Source organism: Uloborus diversus, chromosome 4 (assembly GCF_026930045.1).
Source record: "Uloborus diversus isolate 005 chromosome 4, Udiv.v.3.1, whole genome shotgun sequence".
NCBI lineage: Eukaryota > Metazoa > Arthropoda > Arachnida > Araneae > Uloboridae > Uloborus > Uloborus diversus.
The window spans coordinates 121829747-121854364 of NC_072734.1; the positions used below are offsets into that span (position 1 = coordinate 121829747).

The following is a 24618-nucleotide window of genomic DNA, read 5'->3' on the forward strand; positions in this document are numbered from 1 at the left end:
AACGAGTATATATATATATATATATATATATATATATATATATATATATATATATATATATATATATATATATATATATATATATATATATATATATATATAATCAATGGCGCAGCGAAAGGGGGGGGGGGTGAAAAAAAATCCCCAGAGCCATTAGTTTTAACATAAATGCAAATTCTAACACAGTAGTTTATGCATATGAAAGGACTTTTTGATCAAAAAACTCCCCTCAGAAAGTTTTTTTTTTTTTTGGGGGGGGGGGGGGTGCAAAGCATAAATACTCATAACTCCATACATATTTTTTCGAAAATCGGCAAAAGCCACTCCCTTGTCTACGTGTAAATTCATTGATTTCTCAAAACCGGAAAGAGGGGAATCCCCCCCCCCCCCCATAAGACAGGTCTGTGTGCTGATATACTATTTTAGAGTACCGTGAAAGGAAGGAAGCTTCATTTTGCAACTAATGAGAACCACTCCTGCTTATCGTATATCAACAAAGCCTTTATACGGTTCCAAGTCCATTCCACTCTATCGGTCAGCATCGCCGGCCTGAATTTCCGGCGCCGCATTCAGAATTCTCGGATTTTCGCGCCAAAGCGGGCTCAAAGGCTTGGCTCGTGACGTCAGCCCTCCTCCTCTCCATTGCCGGCCTCAGTGTTTGTTCCACAATTCGAACAGCTGCGTTCCTCTCTTTTGTGTTTTGGTTTCTCCGAGTAGCTCCTGCCAATTTCCGGTGGTATGAGCTGTTCGAACGGAAGACTCGATTTCCAAAGATAGCAAGGTATTCCATTCAGAATTTTTATTTTTAATGGAGCAGGAGGGGGGGGGGGGTGAGGGAGATAAAACCTGTATTTGTATTTAATTTGTAATTTTTTGTATTGTTGTATTGTGCATCCAAATTTATGTGTAAATTTGGATACTATGCTTAGTTCTGACAACTGTTTCAATGTTTCAATGAAATTTGCTGTTACATGTAACCTTTCTCAACTGCTTAGTTCACGGAAATAGTTTATTTTGGTGCATTCTTTAATCATTGTTAACAGATGTTGTTGATGAAATAATACAAATCAATTCCGCCACCGGTATATCCAGACCCTCTTCTGGGGTGGGCGTCCTGCGCCACCGCCTAGGGTGGCCAGATGTTAGGGGCCATAAATTTCAAAATAGTAAAATGATCGTAAAAAAATGGAAAAACTCAAATTTGTTTCTTTTTTTTTCTTCGCAGTTCAAATTGCAGCAATACGTGAGAGTATGCTCGATGTTTTAAAAAATATATATAGGTATTAAGTCGAGGGGGTGGCAAAACTACTTGTATAAAGGTTAACAAAATCAAAAATAAGGTGTCAATAATAGTTTTTTTCAATGTTTAACTATATTTTGACATTTTAAGCACCTTCGAGTTTAGAATCAGTATCATATTTTATGATGTTGAATTTGACGTAACTTGTTTGTTGTTGCGTAAAAAAGAATTATTAAACTCGAGTGCCAAAATTGTTCTTGCTAAGTAAAATAAAATGGTGATAGGGGGGAAGGGGATATTGGAATAACACAAAAACTTGTGCCAAAAAGTCTTCTTATTACCGGTACGGAAGAAAACATTTTTATAACAATGAATATAACAATATAACTTTAATACTTTTTAAATATCATAGTTTAACCTCCAAAACTTAGCAGATTATCACATGGTTGATGAAGTTCTAAAAATTGGCAAAATGTATTTCTGAAATAGAAGGGGGATGGTGGAAACGAAAAAAAGGATACTTTTTGCAAATGGCTGTAATTGTCTCCCTTATGTGCCCTATTATTTTGCATATGTAGTTGTGCGTACTGTTTTCATATGAATAAAAAAAAGTTACATTTTTCATCACTGACTGCCATTTTTGACAGCCCCAAACATTTCGTGAAAAGTTCAACTAAAGAAAAAAATATTACTGTTATTATTCTCATCTGAAACGATAAAAAAAAAAAATTTTCCGCATAGTATAAAATGAAGTCTCCAAAAAGCGTCTGTTTGTGTGAACGCGTAAAACTCGAGAACTACCCGGGCCGATTTCGCTGAAATTTTCACAGTATCTTTCTTTTAGCGCCGGAAAGGTTTGCAGATCGATTCGAAAAAAATACGAGTAGCTTTTTTATTCCAATTTAGGTCCAGTTTTCACACAAATTCCCGAATGAAAGGGTGAAAAATTACTTGCACATATTAATGTTACACATCGTTGGAAAGAGCAGAATTTTTCGCGTTCTACGCAATCTTTTTCAATGAGCTAACTTAATTACAGTGGGAATTATTTGCATTTTTTGCTCGAATTTTTTTAGGCTTAGCTGAAATTTAGGCACTACAATCTTCATTAAATATATCAAAAAAAAAAAAAAAATATAAATAAATAAATAAATAAATAAATAAAGGAATTGTCCCACAGTTTTCGTATTGATGCCATTGAAAAAAGCGATATTTTTTACGTCAGTTCCATCTCGACCTATGATTGAAAAACTAAGCTTCTATCTCTAAAGGAAAAAGAGTTACAAGCCTTTTTAAATCAAGTTCAAAAAATCTCATTTTCATTCAAATTGTTAACCATTTTCTTTCGCATTTTAATTCCTTAAACTTAGTTTATTTTGTGTTTCCATGGTTACGCTTTTTAAATCCATCTTTCTCAATTTAATTTCTTAAAAGTCCTTATTTTAGTGTCTGTCGTCATTGTTTGGGAGGGAAATTTTGCATGATGTTTTTTTGAGCAATCAGGATTGCTTATTGTTCTCATTTGACTGTCTTTGACGTTTGACGTGACGCTGATTTTATTCCCCCGCCTCCCTTTGCAGCACTCCGTCGACCGGCCCCTCCCGATGCTGCTCCTCTAGAGGAAACCGTCTCCAGGTTGAGTCTATATCCAACATACACACGCATACATGCACACACACACACACACTTATGCCTGCACACATACACAAACAGACACGCATACATACACACACTTACAAACACACACACACACACTCATGCCTGCATACAGACACAAACACAAGCATACATACATATACCTATACACGCACACATACCCACACACTCATGTCTCGACACAAACACACACGCCTACACACACACACACAAATACACACTCGTGATTGCGAAAAACATTGTGTGAATTCGAAAAGCCATAATTCAAATTAATTTATCTTTATCTTTTTCTTTCTTTCTTATTTTTTTATTTAAGCCTTATTGTTGAATATACGTAACTTGACACAATTTTTATTTTCAAGGTGGATCGAGCAAAGCCGGGCAACACAGCTAGTAAATCATAAGCAATACAGAAAGAATAATAGAGTTACCGTTTGGTTTGATAAATTTCAATGTTTTAACACGACTAACTCGCAAAAGAGAAATTGATGAGTAGATTGTCAGGAGCCGGAATAAATCAGCGTGACGGAAGGAGACACGGAAAACAACATTTTATTTCAAACAGAGAGAGAGATAGAACGAAATGTGGATTTGTAAATCTCTTGATCACTTAATTAAATCTATGAGTTTTGCTGTAAATGCTAGAAATTTTTACGTTCCGACGAATTAAAGGCAAATCGGTGTGATGAGATAGGACTAGTGATTGCAATATAGAATCAAAAATGCCAGTTACCCAGGTCAATGGTACTGTTAATAACGCGCGATACACTCACTCTAATTCCCTATCTTCAAATAATATGGTCTCTTGCGTGATAGTTTTTTTTTTTTTTGAGCAATCACGAGTTGGTTATTATCCTTACTTGACCAAAGTTGATGTTGCTCTGATTTTTCAGATTACCACGGCAACGGTTGTTTTTGATATTTATTTAGCGAGCGAAATTTTCGTTGACATTGTACAAATCGTCTGTGGTTTGATTTTATTTATGTTTTCATCACGGCTTAACTCAAGCCGACTTTACATTTAAAAAAGTTTTTTTTTTTTGCGTAAAATTACGTTTTTTCATGGAAAAACGTTTTTTATGCCAACATAGATGAACTTAAAAAGCAAAACTTCATCTAAATACGAAATTGCCACATTACTAATTCCTATCTTTTAAGATTGATAAGAAATGGAAATACATTACGTTATACGCTGTAAAAAATCTTTATGATAAGTGCACTGGTGGATATCGGCCATAAAATCTTTGTCTTTATTACCGCATCCTAATCACTATTTCTGTTTCTCATGGATATGGATCGTATTATCTGTTCTAGAAAACCACCAGTCGTAATATGACGGGTGCAAATTTCTAGGTTATTTTCTTTCTATTAGTAGAAACAAGAAACCCAACGAGTAGGGTTGAATCTGGTGGCAAACCCTAAAAAGATGTTGACGAGCGGCGTCTGAAATTGGTGGAAGTTTTGCTAAATCAAAAGTTGATTTTAGGGACATTTTTGCGATTACTTGCTTAAACACCAACTTTATTCAAACCTGATTAGGTTTTAAACTTCCAGCAGAAGGATGGGGTTGACAATATATTTCAGGCAACATACTGATTCCTAAGTCCATGACAATTACTCCTGCTCCAAGTGAACATCTCTTGCTAATATCTTGCAACTGTAAAACATTGTGTGTTGCAAACTGTAGAAAAGCTGGGGTCGATTGCACGTCTATGTGTGGACACTACTGGAATGAATGTACTGCAACAATTTTTTTTCTAGCAAACCAACGAAATTTTAGAAGATGCACATTGTAAAATCATTATTTTTTGAGCTGTAAGCGTATAATCATAGTACTGCTCTTGCAATGTTTCGGAACTGGTTTAAATACTCATGACTCTACTCCCTATCGCCGCTCAAGAAGGAGCCAGATCGCCCTGGGGGGGGGGGGGGCGGAGGTGCGCCCTTGCTCTTGTGTGTGTGTGGGGGGGGGGGGGAGATGGGATACGACATGAATTTCGGAACACTCTCGCTTCATGTTTGAGATACCACATGAATGATGGGGCCCTCCTGCCCTGAAGTGTACATACACTAGTCGGTCTACCCTATAGCGAATCAATTCTTATTAAAATCTTTGTTGTTGTCTTGTGCCAGCTAGGCTGGCAATTTGGAGTGCGCTGCTTCACTTTTCCAAATGTACCGTAATTTGGAGGGAAGTCCGACTTGTACAGTACAGACATAGAACCCGTTTATATAGGTTAAGTCACAACAATGACAGGCATTGTGGCCCCTCGAGGAGTGAAGTGAAGTCATGCGCAGCACAACAACTCATTCACAGAGAGAAATGACAAGGACAGGAGAGAGAAAGTACATTCGTACCCGAGCCGGGATTCGAACCCGGGACCTCCCCATCGCAGAAAGACTTCTCTGACCACTAGACAAGGCTGCCGGTGATTAAATCTTTCATATTATTTAATTACTTCAATGGTTGAAGTTTTACTCTTGATTGCAGACTTATGAATAACCCTTATATGTACTAAAATGGACAAGTACTGATCATGAGAGCTTGTGTGGCCATGCGTTCTTAGTGGGATAGGTCCTACCCCCTCTGATGTATCACGTGCGTTTAGTTGCAGTTCTGCTTATTTTCATTTTTCTATACTTATACGAGTAACGGAAATCTTTTGAAAGTATAATTATTGTTTCTGCAAGTTCTTTCCCACATTTTAATTGATTCTGTTTTTATTTTTTCCTCGGAGACTTCTCTTTTTTGTTTTCTTTGAGAAAAAGACTTACGATACGGCTATAAACCTGAGTGCTTGTCAATCCCACATTATTAAATAAGTGCACATTAGCCAGCTGACAATATTTAAGTTCTCCGAAATGTTTTACAGGTTCAATGATGGAAAATATTCAAATGAGAGATCACTCTCAAGTTAAAAAGTTAAAAACTTCCTAAAAGGGGAAGTAGGATGATAAAAAAAAAAAAAAATTCATGACAATTTTCTCAATTTTGCTCTACCTCTGCATATACATATAAACTTCCCAAAAAAGTTTTTAATTGGAAGATAAATTGAAATAATTTATTAACAATTACTACTACTTTATAATAAATTTAAGTTTCATATTTCAGTTTATAATTTAATGCCGGAAATTCTGCCGGACAAGTATGACATTTGGTTACTACCAATTATGTGGCTTATTGGCCGGATGTCTACTGCACTTCTGGCTATTACTTATATCCCTCCCTCTCGCCTACAGCCTGATCCCTCATTTGAATTAAAATGCATATCGCGTTACTCAATGCTGCTAAGAAATTAAATTCACTCTTTATGCAGTGTCTGGGAGTGAATCGAGCAATTTTAAAAGCTTAATTAAATGTCAATTATTAACTTCGTTTACTTGAAACACATAGGCACATACAGTCAGTGGCGTAGCTACATTTTCTGCCGCCCGGGGCGATTGCTCAATTTTCCGTCCTTTTGATGGGAAAATTGTTGTCACATTAAAAAGTAAGTATTTTAATAAGATTTCAATAAACAAGAAAATAAACTTATTTTTCTTCCTTCTTACCTTTCTTGCAGAAAAAAAAAAAATTCAGAGCTTCACCGAAACATTCTAGAAGTTTCGTCAAAATTCGGAATTTCAAGCAATTTTTAGTAACGCTTATAGAAAAGATGCTTGGAGATCCCTTCAGATTTTTTTTTTCGTTTTGAAAATCAAAATTAGTTTTATGCATTCTTTAAACACGTTAGGGGGTCAGGACTTCTCAAGGAAATTTTCCGAAACTGAAGTGTTAAAATTGAATACGAGAAGTTATTGGGGAAGGTTCGGGGGGGGGGGGGGATCCGGAAAACTTTTCGAAAAACTGTAAAACACATACATGTTGGCTGTATCAAGTGTTGCAAGGGTCTCCCCTAATTCGACCAAAGTCTGGATTTTTCGCCCGAAATATTTTCAAACTTGAAATCAATTTTAGTCTATTTTTAACGACGTTAAAGATAATAGCTAACGTTCTGGAGCTCTCTGGAAATTTTTCGATGCCGAAAAAGAATTGTAAGCTATCTTTGACGGCATACGTTTCCAAAAATGTTGGGAAATCAGATGGTTTTTCCGTCTCCTTTTGAAGTTTTTTGAAAATGACGTCCTAAAAAACGTGACTTCAGCCGTTGTTTGATGGACAACGTAATGAGAGAGTTCGGAGGGGGATTTCCCATATGAAATCTTTTTAGAAACTTTTACTCATTTTAAGCTCTTCACTACTGAGAAAAAAAGAATTTGCCGTCTTCCCTCAGAAAATTTTAAAAACGAAATTTGGAGCCAACTGTGATGACGTTAGGTGATTTCGTGCACATCTGAGGACCCTACCTTAGACTTTTTCTTAAGTTTAAGTTTCAAAAACCCATCTTTAAGCTAGTTTTGGAGATATTGGATGTGATGGGGGTTTTAAAGTTTGAAGTTGATGTCTTAAATACTCACTTCCGACTATCTTTAACCATTATACAGGAAGGGTCAAGGCTTGACCGCCCTCAGGAATTTACTGGTATTGAAGTTATAAAAACTCAAAAATCAATATTAAGCTAAAAGATGAAATGTGAAGAGATGGGGGTGAGCGTGTTATCCCTTGGAAATGTTTTAAATTCAAGGCCTAAAGCTGCACTTTTGGGCAGTTTGGTGACGTTAAGAGATAGGAAGATTCGGTTGCTCTTTCCAAAAAATGGCATTTATTGAGGGTTTAACAACGAAATTTTAAGCTGTCCTCGGTAAATCAAAACTCTCCGGTCTCAAAACTCCTCCGGAAATTTTTCAAAATTAAAGTCCTGAAAATGCGTTTTAAGCTTTGTGACAGTAGGAAGAAGCGTAAAGTTCGGGGAAAGTTTCCAAATTAGAAGTTTTCGAAACACAAATTTAGGGTCAATTTGGTTTCTCAAATGGAGTTTAACTCCTTTTTGGATCCGTGCTTGGGCGACTCATCTAATGTAGACAAACTCAGAAGTTGCCACCCAGGATACGTACAAGACTCACCCCTTCCCTTCAATAGATCCGGTACCGCTATATTACCAAATTTGGATGATTCTCTTTTTCACTAATAGAGGTCGAAATATGAAAGGCTTTGCCTAGAAATCATTTTACTAACTAAAAACTTTTCCTTAAAATGAATGACTAAATGTGAAACTCATTGTGAAAAGGAATTAGTTGATATAATACAGTTGTACAAGCAATTAGTATACATATTGTGAATATTGTTTTTCATAAAATGAAGATGAAATTTATTCTGTCTTAGTGAAAAATCTGTAATCAATGATCAGTCAAAACAATTGTTGAAACAGATAATGCTATCCTGAAAATGAGCAAGAAATTGCCCGCCATTTGAAACCTGTCTCCTTTTACCCTTGTTGTAACTTTCCTTTTAAAAAAAAGTTTTTTAATACAGAGGTTTCCTAGGAACAAGTGGTAACTTCATCATATAACGAAAAGTTATGAAATTTATTGTTTCTTTCGTAATAGTTAACATTTAGCAAAAAAAAAAAAAAAAAAAAAAAAAAAAACATGGTCTCTTGACTTTCACCACCACCTCCCTCAGTTTGTAGCTTCAGACAAAGGAAAAGAAAAAACAAACAATAGTGCTGAGATGTCGACAAGAAAAACACATGTTTTGTATTTGAGTAATTTTACTATCATAGTCGTACTAAAAGCTTACAATTCGAAGACTTTGTTTTTGCCTCCAGTAATAGATCAAAAACATGATTTTCTTATTGGGAAAGCGTGTTAAATTTTTTCGCATCAAAAGTGTGAAATGAGTATGAATTTTTTTGTTTGTTATCTTTATTTTTATCATAGCACTACACACTAAAAGGTAATAACTGTTGAAAAGAGCGGTCAGGAGGACCACTTGCAATGGTCAAGGCAGGTTATCCTCAAAAAAAAAAAAAAAAAAAAAAAAAAAAAAAATCCAAGAATGCATGAGAGTATTTCGTTTCGAATGAATTGTTTATTATTCACAAATATATTCGTCCTTACGTTAGACAGCTTAAAATTACAAAAAAAAAAAAAAAAAGCGTAATAAGGCACATTTGGATTATTTTTTTCTTCCTGCCAAACTCAAAGTCATTCATTATTTTCAGTATGTAAGTAAAAGAAGGAAAATGAACGGAATGCTTATTGGTCGATGCTTAATGAATAATTTTATTTGTATAGCTGTTGCTATCTAAATACGTGTTTCAGAAGCATTTGGTATTTGTACAAATACACGTAGCTGATTAGCGATAGCTATAGTTAAAAAGTAGACAGTAAAAAATACTATTTTTTCAAAAAAAAAAAAGGAAAATTTTTACATTTTGAATTCAAATTATGTTTTTCGCAATCACGAGTGTGTGTGTTTATGTGTGTATGGGGGGGGATGTGTGTTTGTGTGTAGGGGGTATGTGTGTAGGCATATGTGTTTGTGTCTGTGTGCAGGCATGAATGTGTGGGTAGTTTGTGTGTGTGTGTGTATGTTTTTGTATGTGTTTGTGTGTGTGTATGTGTTTGTGTGTGTATGTGTGTATGTGTGTATGTGTGTGTGTGCGTGTGTGTGTGTAGTTGTGTATGTATGCGCGTGTGTGTAGGACATGGATGCAACCTGGAGACGGCTTTCTGCAGCATCGTGAGGAGCCGGTCGACGGTGATGGTGCAGAGGGTGGCGGTGGGAAAATAAAATGATAGCACGCCAAAAACAGTCAAATGAAAGCAATAAGCAATTGTGATTGCTCAAAAAAAAATCTTTTTTCAAAATTATTATTACAGGGTGGCGACAGATCAGGGAAATCAGGGAGATCAGGGAAAAGTCAGGGAACTTTATTAATCAGGGAAAAATCAGGGAAATATCAGGGAATTTTGAAAAAATAACAAAAAATCAGGGAAAATTGATTTTCTGAAGAAAAAAAAAATTTTTTTTTGCTTTAAAAAAATTAAATACTCTAATTCCCTACGCATTTTCCGCCAATTATCTGTTCAAAAAAGTAAAATTAATGAGGTGCGATTATACACTGCCGCATATTTGTGCATCTTTTTTCGTCAACGTCAAAGTATTGAATGTTACTTATTAACCACAGGATGAACTTATTAAGATTGCTTCTGTGTCTGTTAGGTTGTTTATTTTACCTAGCTTGAAATTTTCTTTTACACTTTCAATGCTACGTAAAATAAACAACCATACAGGCAAAGAGGAAGCCTTCATTAATGCCTTAGCTTGTTGCCTTTATTCCATTGTCTCGAAGTAATTAAGTACTGCAATCACGATTTCAAGAAGAAATCTTTGGTGGTTTTTCAATTAATACTATAAAAGCTCAAAAGTTATTACTTCTTTGGGTTTTTAATTGAATTGCTAAAATAGAACTTTCAATTAAAAAAAACTTTGTTTTTTTGCCGTTATACTATTTGTTGTCGCCGCAGATTATAAAGGTTTTCTTTTCTTCAGACTTAAGTAATTTTTTAATTTTATAACCAAGTTGTATTCTTTTATATCTTTTGATATTAACTAATTGCTTTTTTTTTTCTTGCATTCAAAGTTGTTTGTTACAAAAGCAATCTAAGCTTTTTTTTCGTTACATACTGAAATCATTTGAAATAGAGTTCACTTGTGTACTTAAGTAAATATCTTAATTTTTTTATTGTTAAAATGCTGTATTCATTCATTAAAACCTATACTCTTGATTAGAGAAAAGCTCCCTATGAATGGATGTCAAATGGTTTCATCTATTTTGCATAAATATGTCAATTAGTTAGATAAGAATAACTACATTACTTCTATTCTTTCACTATTACTTGTTATTCTTGCAACAATTATTATACTGTTTGAAAACTTAGTTCAAAATAATTTCATTTATTTTTAGTTCTATTATAAATACACATATGTTTTTAAGAGTAATTTTAATAGTTTCTTAAATTTCTTATGCTAAGTGGTTTCTGAAAATGAAGTTTTTTTTTTTTTTTTTTTGAATTTTCTATAATCTTTCCATGTATAAAAATTTAATATACTGTTTTGTTGGTTTTTCTTTTCTTCCAAAAACATTGTCTTTCTTTTTATAACCATTTTATTAAAAAAAGTAGCATCTTTTTAAAATAAATCTTTAGTTCAACAACTTTACACAACTTAAAACGTTTAAAATACTGCATTTAATACAAACATACAATGGATTTCAAGTAGAGCAAAGAAAGAAAACCATTATCATTGGTAACGTAAATCAGGGAAATTTGGTGAACTTAATCAGGGAAATCAGGGAAAAGTCAGGGAACTTTTTTTCACAGTTCCTGTCGCCACCCTGTATTATTATATTTTTCGGAAATAGAATTTACGGATTTTTGGAGACAAAGTAAGGTTTTCAAATGTAACTATACTTTTAGAATGAACTATTAAACATATTAAAAGAAGTGGAGCTAATCCGAGATATATTCCGAACAGGCAAAAATGATAACTTTCTCCAAATTGGCAACATCTGGTTTAAAGAAATATTTCTTTAATTTTTACTTTCTTCTATATCTAATATATAGAAGAAAGTATTGGATTCGTACAAATTTTCGAATTTCGAATTTTGACGGATTCGAACGTTTTGAGGTGTGCTGAGTCCATTTCGACTATTTTTGGAAAATGTCTGTCTGTCTGTGTGTATGTATGTGTGTGTGTGTATGTGTGTCACGTCTGTGTATGACCAGTTTTTTGTGGCCGCTCTACAGCAAAAGCTACCGCATGAAATTGAACGAAATTTGGTACACATATGTGCCCCTATGTGAACTTGTGCCCATTGGTTTTTGGCGCGAATTCCTCCAAGGGGGGTGGAGCAATGGGACGTTTTTTGAGTTACACGTGCTTGCTATTCCTCAGGAAGTAACTGGCGGAATCAAACAAAATTTGATCCATATGTTGCCACTAACAGGAGCAGGTGCTGATTCAATTTTGGTGTCAATAGCTCAAACGGGGGTTAAGTTATAGAATGTTTTTTGTCATCAATTGTGACTGCTGTGTCTCAAGAAATAACGAACGGAATCAAACAAAAATTTTTTGACAAGTAGCCCTTAGTGGGTATAAGAGCTGATTTTATTTTGGTGTCAACAGCTAAAAAGGGGGGTGGGGGTAGCGCAATCGCCCGTTCTTTTTTTTCCATTGTGAGTGCCCATCTCAAGAAGTAATGCTACGTTTTGATTGAAATTTGGAATATATGTGAATCCATACGTAAACAGGCTTTGGTTCATTTTTGACGCCAACCGCTCCAAGAGATGTTGATTTTTTTTTTTTTTTTGCGAACAAAAATAGCTTTATTAATGCAACAATAAGAAAGATAAATCGTAATAGATTGTCGTCTGCGTATTTCTCGTGATTTTAATTGTATGGAAATGATCGGAAATATTATACTATTAAGAGTCACAACTGACTTCAACTGTATTTATGTCGAGGACTGCATACTAAGTGCCTTGCCTCCATTATTTTATATACCGATAGATGGCAGCACCATCACCGGATCGAACAGTTAATGAGAATTTAGAACTAGTCCAAGAGTATCGGAAATATTATCTCAATGATTTAAAATTTTTAACTGTTGCCATCTTATGTTTGTTAATAAATAAAATATTTGTAATTAATTCAAGTAAGGCTTTTAAAGTAACTTTCAATTTTCGCTCTTTGTTTTGTTTTTACAATAATTCAGACATTGGGATGGTCGTCAAGTTTTTGCATGTGTAATTTTGTTTTTGTTAGGAATATTGCTTCCTCGTCAAGCATGGGGAGGGATCAGAAAAAGGAAAAATATAGAAGAAAGTTTCGTGATGGCCACAACATACTAGTTATATAATGAAATTACAGTTGTGGTGAAATATGAATTCTGTGCATGACAAACTTTTACATTGAATTTTACGCCGAAAATTAATTCTTAATAACATTAAATTAAAATTTGATTTTCATTTTATTCATTTTTTTTTTATTTTTTACACTTAAAATTATATTTTAGTTACTTTTGAAAAGTTTTTTGACTAAATAAAAGTGTGGCGTGCGTTTTAAACGATTATGCACAGATGGCGGATAACCTTGAAGATGATTTGTATCATTTGTAATAGGTAGAATCAGTTAGAAAGCGCCGAGTAGTAAGAGGCACGCTCGCACTGATCCTATCTATTATAAAATACGGTCAACTCTCGATAACGCGAAGTCCCAAGGGACCGACTGAAAAGTTCGAGTTACTGGTAGTTCGAGTTATGGGAAGTTTACACAACAGTCTATTAAGAGTTTGGGACCCAAGGAAAACTTTGAGTATTTTTGAGTTATCGAGATCCGACTGTAATAACAACCTATTATAGCTTGACCACGAAAACGGATGACATTGAAGCAAAAACATCGTTTGTATCATTTGTAGTAGGTTTTTTGGTATTATTGTGTCGGAATAGATAGGATTAGCGAGACCGTACCTCCAACTTTTCGGTACTTTCTGGCAGATTCTACTTATTACAAATGATGCTTCCCTTCAAGGCCATCCGCCATCTATCCGTGGTCAAACTTTACAAATGTTTCCGCTTCAAGGTCATCCGCCGTCTCTCCGTGGTAAAGCTTTGCCATTGCCTGTAGAGGTTAGACTTATTAAATTTGTTTTATTTACGCAAATGCAATCAACGCAAATGCGACAGCCCTATAGTTTTCAGACTCAATTTTTATACGTCCGAAATTCCGTACGTGTTTATCACGTGGTGTAAGGTGATTGATGAAGTGGAATAAACATGCAACCCAACCTCGTATTTCTAGTGCACTTCACAGAAAATTTCCAATGATTTTGGTATTTATTTACATTAATGCTACTGAAATGGCCAGGGACCGACTAAAAACTGTGCCACCTAGATCCACAATAATTTGGAAACTCCTGAAAACTCTATAGAGGAAAGAAGTAGTTGATTTACAGATTTGGAGCTTGCCGGAATTTATTGTTTTATTATTGTTTTTAAAATAAATTCATTTTTCAAGTTGTCATGTTATGCATATAATTTCTTTTAGTAATTTGGGGCTTAGTTGACCTGTGCGGTAATCAGACTCTACTTTTGTTGAACATTTTTGTTCGAAAGAAGACAATAATAATAATCATATAAAATTTAGAAATTGTAGTTTTGTAACATTTATGTCAAGTAAGTTTTCCCATCTCCCAAAAATCGTGAAAAAACATTCATTTGTTTAATTTTTCCTCGAGGCAAAAAAAAAAAAGGTGTTGGGGGGGGGGGGGGGATTGTAGATACCTACTTCATCAATCACCCCACGATTTATAGTCAGGCTATTATGAGGTGATTTCCGATTCGCTGTGGTTTCAACGATTACATTTCTTAAAAAACAAGTGATGAAAACCGGTTTGCGTAAGGAAAACGATTTCTGACGGGGAGCCCAACTAAGAATTTCTCCACTTTTAACCCAAACGTAAATTAGCTCGTCCAAGGTTAAGCATCTATTTACCAGAGCAACACTATACATATAAGTCCATATATCGCTGTTCCGGTGGAACATTGACGTAACTGCAAAATTAATTGAAAATGAGTTATTGTCGTCACTGGGTCCAAACGTGGTTGCCCCATTCGGAGGAACACTGACAGTTGTTTTTCAATTTTTTGCCACCAGGGCAGTTACTCAACTATGTCTCATTAAATGAGGTAATGAATAAAATAATTTTGCATATTTGATTCTCCTGTAAAATTACACTTTTTCCAGTTGCGTTAATTTTCCACAGGAAAGCGATATGTAAACATTACAAAATGTTTGATTGCAAACGTCAAATTCTTCTGAGGCGTACAAAGGAGCACCACCTCACAAGCAGTGAAAATTCACTTAAAATCGAAAACAGGTACCTGGGGCCGAGACCCGTGAGCTTCGATAAAAATGAAGTCTTTTCTCCGTATCAAAATCAATGCAATGCTTTCGAGAGACTACGCATAAAAATGTCACATTTGTATACACTGATGCTGACCACACACTTGCACATTAATTTAATTTGTACATTCACTGCTGAAATCAGAAAATATAATGAAAACTGAACAGTCATTTATTTTGAAACTTGAGAAGTGGATAGTCATCGTTTTAATTAAGAAAATGTGCTGTCATTGTTTTCAAGTACTAATACCATTTATTCGTTCTTCTGTTTTCTAACTAAGTGCAAAAATGCTTTTACTATTTGCCTTGCAGCTGGCTGAGTGTGGACACGGACCATAATTAAGGTGACTATTTATTTTCTCCTCAAAACGGTGCATTTTAGGCTATTGTATGCATGTAGAAAAAAATGTCGGACAGCTCGTACTTAATTACGGAAAAAGAATACTTAAGAAATAAAAAATAATGTAGCATTATGTTTTTATTGCATAAATTTGCTTTAGTACATTTAGTGTTGATTTTAAGTAAGAATGAAAATCTTATTTTCACTAAATATTAATTTTGTGAATGGACTTTTACCTTTCAGCATCATTGAAAGCGGAAGTTCTCCACACAGTATTAATCTCAACATCGCTTTGTTAGTTCAAATAACCACTCAGCATCTTTCATTATTTTTTTTTTCCTTCTAAATTTGCAGTTCTAAGAAAGCTGTTTATCTAAAGTTTGAAGTTTCTGACAGTTGAAGAAAATTTTCGACATTCTTGAACAACTAAAAAGGGCGTCGAATATAACGTCGGCACCATGCTAAACTAGCCAATGTGAAAAATCGCGAATTTTCAAATTCGATGGTTTGCCGCAGTACTCAAAAATGGCTACCTACTGGCTATAACTAGGCTTGCCAGACGTTCCGGTTTGACCGGGACAACAGTACCGGTTTTCAGACAAAATTCCGGTGTCCCGTCCGGTTTACTTCATGTCCATGTAAAAGATAAGGTTAAACACAGATAACCAAAAAAGTCCAAAAAAAAAAAAAAAAAAAATATATATATATATATATATGTATATAAAATAAATAAATAAATAAATTGAATTTTGACATCTTGAATTCAAATTATGTTTTTCGCAGTCACGAGTGTGTGTGTTTGTGTCTGTGTGCAAGCATTAGAGTGTGTGTGTTTGTGTCTGTGTGCAGGCATGAGTGTGTGTGTGTGTTTGTGTCTGTGCGCAGGCATGAGTGTGTGTGTGTTTGTGTCTGTGTGCAGGCATGAGTGTGTGTGTGTGTGTTTGTGTCTGTGTGCAGGCATGAGTGTGTGTGTGTTTGTGTCTGTGTGCAGGCATGAGTGTGTGTGTGTTTGTGTCCTTGTGTAGGCATGAGTTTGTGGGTATGTGTGTAGGCGTGTGTGTTTGTGTCTGTGTGCAGGCATAAGTGTGTGTATGCGTGTGTATATGAGACAGTTTTCGCTGGAGAAGCATAGGGAGGGGCCGGTCGACGGTCGTGCTGTAGTCAAAACCGTCAAGGGGAACAATAAGCAATGTGATTGCTCAAATTAATTAACTGGGAAGCATTATCTAAGACAATTACTTTGTCATTTGCAACACTAACTTGAAAAATTAATATTGGATAAGCTTGTGAGGATTTTTACAACGAGATTAAAACCAAAAAGACTTTCTACAACAGTCGTTGCCAATGAAAAGTGTATGTAAATATTCATTTTTTTTAAATTCCTCATTCTAAAAGCTGACCAGAAGTGTGGTGTGTATCTTTTTTGAATATTTGTGACGGCGAGGAGGGGGGAGGGGGAGATTCCGGCATCCCGGTTGAATATTTCAGAAATGTGGCAAGCCTAGTTATAACTACTTCAGACGATAGTTTTACGCTTAAAGCTATCAATAAAAAGTAAAACTTTGAAAATAACTAAACGCGTGATATGGAAAAAAATATTGTTTTGGCTCTCCCTGAAAAGTGCCAATTTTCGCACTCGTTAGTGTAGCATGGTGCCAACGATAATAATTACTATAAGGGCTTCATTTTACTATTACTATGTACAATACGTGTCGTACACGTATATTTTATGCCTCCCTCTCCCACTGATTTTGTGTATCGTAGCATTTTTTTTTTAAGTTGAATAACACAGCTTTATTATACATATATTTTTTAATACAGTAAAAATTCAGATTTTTATGTATAAAACGGTAACATAAAATTATGAAACGGGTTTAAATAGTTTCAGCTGTGTTTACAAATCCTCATATGTATAATAGCCAATTAATTTATTGATCGAGTAACGCTCCTGATGTCACCAATAATGAAACTCGCACCACAGTATGATAATACACAGATATCATTTCTCGGTAATGTTTGAAATGCAGAGAAATGCTTTGTTTTGTTAAGGCTTAACTGAATCTGGTAACTTAACTGTTTTACTGGTAAGACTAAGGCCACTATATATACGAGCCGACGCATCAGCTTAAGTTCAGCCATTTTGGATCGGAGCGCTTGTTTGAGTGGTTGTCTTTTCTGGCAAGTTATTGCGTTTGTTGAGTTTTCACTGGGAACAATTATTAGCGGCACGTGAATTATTTATTAAATAAAACATTATTTTTGGCTAATTTGGCGAAACCCGAACCTTTTTCTGGTAACCCTAGCTCCACAACAATGAAAAATCCGGTCCAAAATGGCTAAACTTAAGCTGATGTGTCGTAAGGTCATTTTAGAAGAATGACAAAACGAAAAAATAGTTAACAATGAACGCTATGACTGGAGTTTGGGGTTAATTCACTGGAGTTAGGGTTAAAATTTCAACCATCAAAATATCACCAAACAAGCAGTTGCTTCGTTCAAATGTAGAAGCAATTTTCACCCGTCATACCTTGACGGGTGATTTTCTAGTGTCTAAAATAACTGGGTATGTTGAGATAAAAAAAATCGCATAAGTACCCTTTTCCAGAATACGAAATTTCATCTTACGCGAGGGGTCTTGGAACGCATCTCTCGCATGAATTGATACTCGACTGTAATCACGTTACAAACATTTAATCTTCAACTTAAAAAAATCTTCATAAAAAGTAAGTGAAGCCCGTCAGTATGAGTGCGATGTTTTTAGTCGATGCGATATTTTAAAAATAAAATAAAAGTATTTTTTTTAACAACTATTGGTATTATTTTATTCTTATTATATTCTTGTTATTATAGTCATTATTATATGGACTTTCTCACTTAGAAGGCTAAAAATGTACAGTCTTGAGCAAAAGAAGAGACCGAGGGGACATGATTCAGTTGTTTAAATTTATTAAAATGGAAAAGGTTACGGGACTGAAGTTTAGCACTGAAAACAGGACAAGGGGCATTGTTTTAAGCTATTTAAATCTCAGGATAGCATGGATATTAGGAAAAATTATTATTATAGCAGGGTAGTGGGACCTTGGAACAGCTAACCGGAAGAGGTGGTAATGAGCAAGGGAGTGGATAGTTTTAAGAAGGCCATTGATCTTCACTGGGGATTGTAAATTGACTAGGACCAGTCTAGCTGGGCCCAGAGCCTGTTGGCCGGTCGTCACTTTTGTATTTGTATATATTAAGATTATTATGTCTGTCGTAAAAAATATAAATTGTTACTTATTTGTGTTTGATATTAATTAACAAAGTAAATTTTGAACTTTGGAGACACGTGTTTCCCATGGTCCTAAAAAGGTTAATAATCAGCTTCTAGGTCACATCACTCATATCAGGCATTTGCTGCAGTCGCCGTCATGTTTCATACTAATCGCATTCCATTATTATTACGGTGACTGAAACGAAATACAGCGATAGAAAACGACGCAAATGGTTCTCATTCTGCGTTTTCCACATTTCTTTGGAAATGGCGAGGAAGTTCATTCGCGTAATAAACGTACATTATCTTTCAACACGTTTCCTCTGTCCTGTTTGTTCGCAAAGAACATCCTTCAAATGGCGCCTAATTGCGACAAGATAAGTCCAATAAATTTAATGCAAATTATGTATTGGTAAAAAACTGAGCTACTTGCTTCCTGGTGTGCACAGAAGATTAGTAATTTCTTCTTCATGTAGCGTGTTTCTGTTTCAATTGTTAGGAAAGTACGGGAAAGTATAGAAAAGAATATTATGTGCATTAAATGATTCGCGTAATAACTAAATGAGCTATTCATGAGACAATAAGACATGGAGGGAATCCCGGTGATACAAAATCTTGATTTTGAATCGAGTTTGATTAGTAACAGGTTTTTTTCTCGATGATATTATGTCTTTAACTATTAAAAATGCAAATAATGTCTAGTTCTATTCTTTTTCTTACGTTTATTTCAGAAAATCGGAACCACCTTTGAAGATCCACTGGATTTGATAACGGTATTTAGACCAGCAGAATATGTTAGGAGGGGAAGATAGGGGAATGCAGCAAGAACAGCTTACAATCAACTAATTTGCTTAAAAGTCTCAGATTTTTTTTGAGAATAATTTACTTAATTACGCCACTAGCGCAGCCAGAAAAACCTTTTGGAAAGGTTTTCTGATCAAAAAAACTTCTAGGGGGTTTCTGATCAAAAATACCTTCTGAATGGTTTTTTTTTTTTTGATCAAAAATCCCTTCTGAAGGGCTTTTTTTAAACCAAAAGTCTTTTTTTTATGTTTAATTACTGTATAAGAATACGCATTTATGTTAAAACCAATGTCTCTGGGGGGGGGGGGGGGGGTATTTTAACACCCAAAATCCCCTCTTCGCTGCGCCACTGAATTACGCCATTGATTGAGCGGTAATGCTCGATATGGCAGGGGGATTGGGTCTAAAGTTTGGATTCAAAATTCAAGGGCGATGATTGTCACTGGCAGTGAGAAGCAAAGGAATGTAAGTGGACTTCATTACGTTTTGAGGAAAACACCTTTGAAGTTCAGATTCGAGGTACGGCTTTCAATGAAATTCTTTTCTAAATCATTCTGTATATCAGCACCTACCAGGGGTACTAGTACCATCTCTTGCCCAAACACATCAGAAGAGAGGTTATCCTACTACTTACACTCGTTATCTCCATTTCCCCCCCCCCCCCCCAATTTTTGCATTTACACCTCTTTGCTTCTGAGTGCCTCATATGTAGCAGTGTGGACTGTTCACACCCCTAAACTATGTTTGATCACGCTTGATCGTTAGGCTTTATGCGACCACTTTCCATATATATAGTAATCGCATATTGAGTACTGAAAAATATGGTAATGACGCTCAGCGGGTCATCCCATTCATCCCAATATCTCTAAATACAATAGAATTAGAAACGCACAATGGGGTTGTTTCCTTCAGTCAAAAGTACTAAAATATTTTTATTTTCCCAACAGTTGTTTTTTAATTAATATTTTTAAATTACCGATTTTTCAAACAAGGCATGGTCTTGATGACGTCACAAATGATGCATTTTGGTGCATCTTTCTACCACGGTTCCACGTTATGGTAATCAACAAGCGAATTAAAATTGCGCTCTACTTTTGCTATCAACCATATCTTTGCCAATACACGTGAGTATAGATGCGAATTAAATATTTTGAACCGTGAATTGCAACACTGAATGGCATTTCATCATTTGTGATGTCATCGGCAGAAGCGTTAAACGATGAAAGCGCACCGATTTAAGTAATTTTTTTTTAAATATTAAACTTAAACAAATTATTTAAAAAATGGTCAGATCCTATGTTTTTAAGCATGCTCTTTCAGAAAAAAATTCTTTTAAAATTTCGGAAACGATCCCATTACTACCTCCATATAGCTAACATCATTACAAAATTTTTAGTATAGGTGTTAGTCATTGTAGGGAATATTGTGACTTTGAGAATTTAAGTAACCAAGTGCTTGGACTGTGTAGCCTAGAAAAGTGCCCTAGAAGTGTGCCCACGTTTTGTGGTATAACCAATCAATCTGCTCGAATTAATAATCTAGTATGAGCACTAACTGCATTTTGAGGACTTCTATCTCGAAAAGTTCGTCCCAGACCACCTATTAGTGGCTGAATATTGCACTTTACATCCACTCTCCTTTCCGACAATGACTCAAACTACACGCAGAAGTTGGCTTGTGAATGGCATTATTGCAAATTCTGTAACCCGAAAAGTAATGTTCGCAATTATGTAACGATTTTTACCTTTTGCACCTTTACTATTCATTCCATTCATAACTCATAAACTTCGAAATAAAAAGAAATCGATGCTCTCAGGCTCCCTGTGACTGTCCAAAAGATGTCCTTCTTCGGTAAATTTTGTTTGACGATTCGGCTGAATTTGGAATTCTATTCGTTAAAATTAGCACTATGTGGCAAAATTTAGACTTCTATTTGGCAAAATGATCATAATTCGGCAAAATTTGGAGTTCTATTCGGCAAAATTATCACCATTTGGCAAAATTTGGAGTTCCGTTCGGCAAAATAAAAATCATTCGGAAGAATTTGGAGCTCCATTCGGCAAATTGAGAATTGCCGCCCTCCAAAAAGTTTAAGTTCAGGACGCCCCTGAATGCTCTACTCGCGTACATCGCATCTGGGAGTCGCCAGTGACTCTGCCGCATTTAGAAGATAATTGTTCTGGAACACTGAAGACAAAACGTCACTTCATTTTCTTAAACAAAGAATCACCTCGTTAGCGAAAAAGCTTTATCATAAATCTTTCCTCGCTCCAGTTCTCCTCATAGAAATAATTAATTTTCATCGATTTTTTTTTTCTTTCAGATCACGGTTCTTGTACACTGCTAAGCAAAAGCAACGATTCATTATCAATTCGTTCTTTTTCTTGTAAAAATTATTAACGACGATTAGATTCCAACGTCATTGCCGTAAACAATTGTTCTTTGTTATTGTAGCATTTGCAAAAAGAAAAAAAAACTTTTGCTCGGCTCTTTAGTCAAGATTTGCTTAAACCAGGATTTCTGTAATAAGTGGAACCATTTTTCATGCCTATGTTTTTTCAGGGTAACGCTGTTTATTTTCAATATAGTAGTTAGAATTCAAGTATAAAAAATGGCTTACTTGCAGCAACAACGAAAATAATTTCAAATAATGCTTCGAAAAATGAACAAAGAAAGTAATCAAAAAGTAACATAAAAGTTCTTAAAATTATAAAATATTGAGAAAATAACACCTTTGTAATCTTGTATTGACACAGTCACAGTCGTACAATGACAATAACTGGGTTTTTGATCCAGAATTAATTTGAATGTTTTTTTTGCTGCTCATATGGAAATGCTGATGAAAAGCTTCACTCAAGCCCAAACCTTATATTTATCCGTTCTTTAAGTGACTAAGCTAAAGGTAAAAACGCAAGTTTCGTGGAACCGTTGAGTGAAATACGTGGAAGGAAAATGCTGGCTTAATCAGTCTTGGAAAAAGTAATGCGAAATGCTACCTTAAATTTTCCCTACAGTCATAATTTGTAATAATTGTTGAGTCGTACTACATTTAGAGATTTGGACTGAATATCGCAGTACAAAGAGGTAGAGCCGCTATATAGATAGGCCGACGCATCAGTTTAAGTTTAGCCATTTTGGATCGGATTTTTCATTGTTGCACTGCTAGGGTTACCACAACAAAGTTTCGGATTTCTCCAAATTTGCCGAAAATAATGTTTTATTTAATAAACAATTCACGTGCCGCTAATAATTGTTCACATTGAACAATCACCAAACGCGATAATTTGCCAGAAAAGACAACTACTCAAACACGCGCTCCGATCCAAAATGGCTAATCTTAAGGTGATGCACCGTACAAAGAGCTACTGAAATTGATAACATTCGCATGTCTTTTAGTTTGTGCGTGATAAGTTCCTTAAAGGAACTGGATAAGTCGTGCTCTTCAGACATTGTTAAAATATTTCATTATTTCTCTCGCGTGAAGTTTGTGAAGTTATCTTTATGGGTTCTCTGTATGGCAAGCATGTCCTTGCCTAACAGTTTCGCGGGGCACTCTAGCACTTTAGCCGCGTTCACATTAGACTTTTGTACCTCGCATTTCCTCTGTCCAATTCCAGAACAAAAAACGGTAGGAAAATACCCCGTTCACATGCAAAAATGTTTGCACCCAATGTCTGAGAAAGCGGTTTTACCCAGCATCCTTAGCGGCTATACTCAGTTAGTAAACAAACTAGTTTTGCGAAGTTCTGGGTAAAAATCTCGCTTTTACTCCAATCAATAGCAGGAGGATGAAAGATCCACATTTAGCCTGGAAATTACCGGAATGTGGTCAAAAGCAGGCTTTTTCCGGGGTAGAATAGGTCCATGTAAACGCGGCTTATGATGACGCACAACATTGCAAAAGTTCGCACTAGATGGTAATTATGCTTTTAAAGAGGTAACAGAAAAACAAAATGAACAAAACTCCGTTGGTTTACTATCATTCAATAGAATTAATTCATATTTACTGAGATATTTGTCAGATTGCTTATTGCCGTTAAATCACACAGTGAATGTCGTTTAATCTCTCTTTGTGATTGGTTTACTGTTTTGCGACGTGATACAAAATGAGTTGATTTTTGTTTTTTGAGTAAGAAGCAGGAATACCTATATTGCCATCACAAGTTTATGAAATGGATTCGTTTAATAGTGCACTCATCGGAGGTCAATTTTTCAAAGTCAAACCATAGGGCATATGCGGTCAGCAAAGTTCATGCTCTACTTATTTAAAAATATTGAGGTAATCTATATGCATAAATGGCTACTTCTGTATGTAAGGATGTCCGGGGTAATCTTCAAAACTACTGACCGATTTTAACCATTTTTTCACCATAGATAGCTACATTCTCGGAAAGAAACATGGGCTATAATTCATTCCTAAAAAACTTAATCTAAAAAAGATATGATAGAAAACAGTAAATTTCATGCAATTTCCCCATTAATGATTAAATATAAAACCCATTGCTACCGAAATTCGTTGTTTTACAACAGCAATATTAATAGTAATCAAATTAAAATTTTGAATCCAGTCTTTTCCAGAGCAAACATAAATTTAAAGTTATTTAAATATTTGGAAACTACTTTTTGCACCCTTTGGGGAACATAGTAGAGATTCTTTTTTTTTTTTTTTTTGTATGTGTGTGTGTACTATTTAATTAAATAAAGTACACGGTTTTTTTAGTGATCTTTGTTTTGTTAGTTCATATTTTGGAAATTCTTCCAATTTTCATATGCTCAAATGTCGTGCTTTCGTTTAACTGAATACTATTTCGTTCTTTATACTTATTGCTATCTGACTTTTATGGGTAAGGAAGAAATTTAATTTTTAATCACGTCAAAGCGGTGTGTTTTGAGTTCCTTCAGTTAAAACAGAAAACGAATGAAAGTAGCGATTGTTTCTTACAATTATTTCTGACCCAGGCAACGCCGGGTATTTTTGCTAGTGACTTAATAAAAGACTAGAAATTCAGTCCGAAAACTTCCAAATACATGAATACTTTAAAGAAAAACAGAACGATATCTTCCATTTTCAGTGACATGCTGTAACCTGGAATGTAAACAGGGGATCTCGGGTGGGAGGTCATGGGACCTTGAAAAAATTCCCAAAAAAATTAGTTATCGTTCAACAACTTTTGTCTGACGATACGGCAAAATTATCATCATTTTGTGAAATGTGGAGTTTTATTTGGCAAATTGAGAATTTCTGCCCTCCCAAAAATTTAAGGTTCGTGGAGTCGCTGAATGTAAATATGTAGAACCTGAAACTAAAAATAACCCTAAAAATATTCATTGAAAATTAGTCTGTTTTCCCTAATAATATTATTGTAAAATAATCTTGTTCGTTTTTCGGAGGACAAAAAAATGTCATCTACGAAAAGCTGTCACCTGTAAGGTAAATATCCTTGAGATCCAATGAAAATGATCTAGACTTTTTCTAA

At 35.1% G+C, this 24618-nt stretch overlaps 1 protein-coding gene across 1 annotated transcript in view; it reads left to right on the plus strand.

Annotated features, from left to right (window-relative positions):
- The first annotated feature begins 693 nt into the window (after positions 1–693).
- LOC129220025 (solute carrier family 41 member 1-like) overlaps positions 694–24618 on the plus strand; it is a 117662-nt gene continuing 93737 nt past the window's right edge. Inside the window, exon 1 of the mRNA XM_054854352.1 lies at positions 694–781. The gene's annotated coding sequence lies outside the window, so the exon portion shown is untranslated. The remainder of the gene's footprint in view (positions 782–24618) is intronic.